The following is a 3675-nucleotide window of genomic DNA, read 5'->3' on the forward strand; positions in this document are numbered from 1 at the left end:
GTTTGTTTGCAGTTTTTTTCATCAAGGAGAAAAATTGACTAAAATATTATTTTACCTTTTGCACTGTGTAAAAGTTTTAAATCACTGCTTATTTTTTCATATTTTCTGTCCAAGCAGCCAGAGCTTGTTTATACCTTCCAGAGCTGTCTTCATCAGGCATTCTCCAGACTTTCTGAAGCTCTTCATTTTGTTTTTGTGCCCTATGGGTAGGCATTACTGCACAGTGATAAAATTTGCAGCTGTTGGGGAATAAATAGGAAACAGATTGTGCAGCTTTTCCATCTGGTCTTACTAATGGGGAGGAGACACTCAAGTTCCAGTCTGTTCTGGCTAGATCTTCCCTCTCGATTCCATTCATAATTTACTGCCCTGGTGTTTTAGGTTTACAGAGAGAAGACAAGCAAAGACGAGCCTCCTTCCCTCCTGCTTGTTTTCATCATCCAGTGCAGAGCCCTGCCTGAAACTCCCTTTCCCCCTCTGGTTGTCTGGTTGCCCTACTTTCTTGCTGTGGAGAAGCAATAATCAGCCTCCTCATCTCTGTTGCTACAGATTTTTATGGCCATGCCTGCAATGCCTGCAATCTAAACCATCTGCACCTCACAGCGTACCGTTTATTTACAAGGCTATTTATTTATGAGAGATGCACCGGTATCTTTTGGCCCATATTAGAATTTATAACCTGGTATCAAAATACGGAACAGCAGCTTTCAAACACTTTGTGATATTTTGGACAGGACATGTTGTTGAGCATCTGCATCAGGCCTGTTAAATCAGAAAAAAAATTGAGGTCAACATGTTCCTTTTTATGAAATACTGAAACTAAAATACAAGGCAGTGCACATGCTGCAAGCCCTACAGACGTAGCTAGTCAATTTTTTTTCAATAACATTGTTACAACCTAATAATACCGTATTTTTTTGGACTATGAGCCACTACCTTTTTAGCCCGGTGCAGCTTTTCTGTGGATTTTTCTTCAACCACCAGGGGGTTCTTTAGCAGGAAGTGAATCATTGGAAGTCAAACTTGGAAATCAAAAAAGAAAGTGCTGATTTTCATTTAGAACAAGCACATGCTAGCCGCAGGCACGACAGAGAAATGTTTTCAAATTCATACCCCCTCATCATAGCAACCACACGGAGAAGTTCATATGATGCTGCTTCTAAGTTGAAGGCTATCGATCTGGCTGTACAGATCGATAGCTGGTGCACGTAAGCTCGGCGAGAACAGATCCATGGTTCGGCATTGGACACGGAGAGCTGCGTCCTTAACAGCAGATTTAATAGGAGATTTCTCAGTTTTCCTTGTGGAAAACAGAGAGTGGCGGAGATACCAGCGGCGTATAGCCCGGTGTGGCTTATTCCAGTTTAAAAAAAAAAAAGAACTTTGTGGGTGCGGGTGCGGCTTATGGTGAGGTGCGCTCTGTAGTCCGGAAAATACGGTACTACAGGCCCACAGCACTACAACTAGTTCACTGTACTTAACATTGGGCAGAAGGTACTTTTTGTAGTCTTCATTTCCCCCAAACCCGTCTCCGTCTTTATGATGAACTTACTTGTTCAGGATTTTTTTCACAGCTCCACTTGTTTTTAACTTTTAGGCCCTTGCTCTAATTGCAGATATGTTCAGGTTTATAGGAGTCGCCTTTCTTACAGCAGTATCTTGATTCTTGTCTTTTCTGTTTAAAGGGAGACTAAGAGTTCATTCCAGCCATGTTTACTCCTCTTTAATCAAAATCCAGTTTGTTTGCCTGGAGAGTCCGGTCCTGTTGGGCAGGTGTGAATGTGCAATCGAACCTAAAAAGCAAACTCTGGTTCGCCTACAAACCTCGGTCAGGGTTTGGTTGAAGTGCACTCTGCTTTGGTTTGAATGGATATGTGAACGCCAAGCAGAGTGAAGACAGCTCCAAGTGTATTAACCGTACTGTAGCACAGAGTATTCTGGGTAAATACAACCAAAACAAATGCATGAGTCTCGCTCTAGAGGGAGTAATGACTTGTGGTCTTTAGCCAAAGACAAAAGAGAAATACTGCAACCGCTAAAATCTGACAACTCTCCATTTTTGTTTACATTTTATGAAGAAATGTAAATAATGTCTTCTTCAGAGAGTTAGACACTGTTCATAAAACAACTTTGGTCCCATTTATACTTTGAAAACCAAAGATTGTTTAGTTTAATCATTTTGTGTGCTTTGTCTTGTTAAGAGGGAAACAAATCATTGCTTCACCATATCTATTGTTGTAGATAGAATCTATAACTAAAGATAATTTGTTCTTGTAATTGATATAAATGTTCAGTATTGTTTTTACCCCCAGATTTTTAGTTTTATGATTATTTCATACTCTTGTGAAATCTGTGATGATGAGAATCTTTGTGTAAAGAATTTGCCAAGCTTTCTGAGTCAGATTCTGATTGATCTGTTATGGATTCTAACTTTTGAATATATTTGATTTTGTTGAAGTGGAACTTAATACCCTTATGACTAAAGTTGATTTCTTTTATGCAGATTTGTTTGTGTAACATACGGTTGTATTTCTTTGTTCTTAATGATTGAAATAAATTATTTGTCCTCCTTAAAACTTGTAGGTGTGGTCATTCATGTCAGGCTCCTTCAGAACCCTAGACATTAAAATTAAATTATCCCATTTAATAAGGAAAACCAGTAAAGTTGTTACAATTATATTCCTAGTAAATTTTGTTTTTCTGAGAAATTGAACTTTTGAGAAAAGAGACTTTGGAGTTAAATGTCAATTTAAGAGTATATGAATATGTAATGCTGATGCTGAAACCGTTTGACTCAGTGTTATGTGGGTGGCTGTGAAGCACTGACTAAACGCCTGGAGAAACACATTTGGAGAATATATAGTAATATTTATATCCTGAAAATGATTCATCATCCCTGACACAACATGAGCTCATCCTTAATCTGAATATGCAGCCCAATATTTGATTTTATGAAGCAAGCTGGAAGTGATCAGTTCTTGCCAGTAGAGAAGATTGTTTGTGTAACTCAGGTGGAGCAGGGTGCAGCTCCGTCATGTGCTGACAAAGGTTTCCTTTATTACACCTGGAAAACTGTTTATCCATGTCACAGCTTCAATCCTTTCATCCCACATTCCTGAAACTCAGTCATAGTCAACATGTCTTGTCCATGCAAATGGAAACCCTCCTCAGACAGCAGCACCAGAGCCACACCCTGGAGTACGCCTTAATCCGGTTTAATTCCGATCCCGAGAACACAGCTCAGCTCCTACACAGCAAATTTGGAAGTGTTAATTCAACTCCTACAGTTGAACACTTTGAAAGTGTCTATATTGGTCCACTCGTGTTAAAATGACACTTTTGAAAGTGTTATTTGTGAAAGAGTTGAATCAACACTCTCAGTAGTTGAAATTTAACAGTGTTTATTTACCCAACACTAGTGTATTGTGTCAAACGTTAACACTATGTCTTAATTTAACCGAGAATAGTGTTAAATATAGAACATAGAAATCTGAGTTTTAAAATACTACTGGTAAGGTGTGCTGTGGTGGCGCAGGCTTAAGCACAACCCACATAGCCTTGGTTCTCAATAAAAATTTAGAAATAAGTATGTTAGTTGCTTTTCATAATCAAAACCTGAAAGAACGATTTGAATGAAATAATAATAATAATAATAAAAAAAGAACGATCGGACAT

This window comes from Poecilia mexicana, unplaced genomic scaffold (assembly GCF_051168715.1).
Source record: "Poecilia mexicana isolate PSO_F unplaced genomic scaffold, ASM5116871v1 scaffold_2, whole genome shotgun sequence".
In the NCBI taxonomy this organism is placed as follows: Eukaryota; Metazoa; Chordata; class Actinopteri; order Cyprinodontiformes; family Poeciliidae; genus Poecilia; species Poecilia mexicana.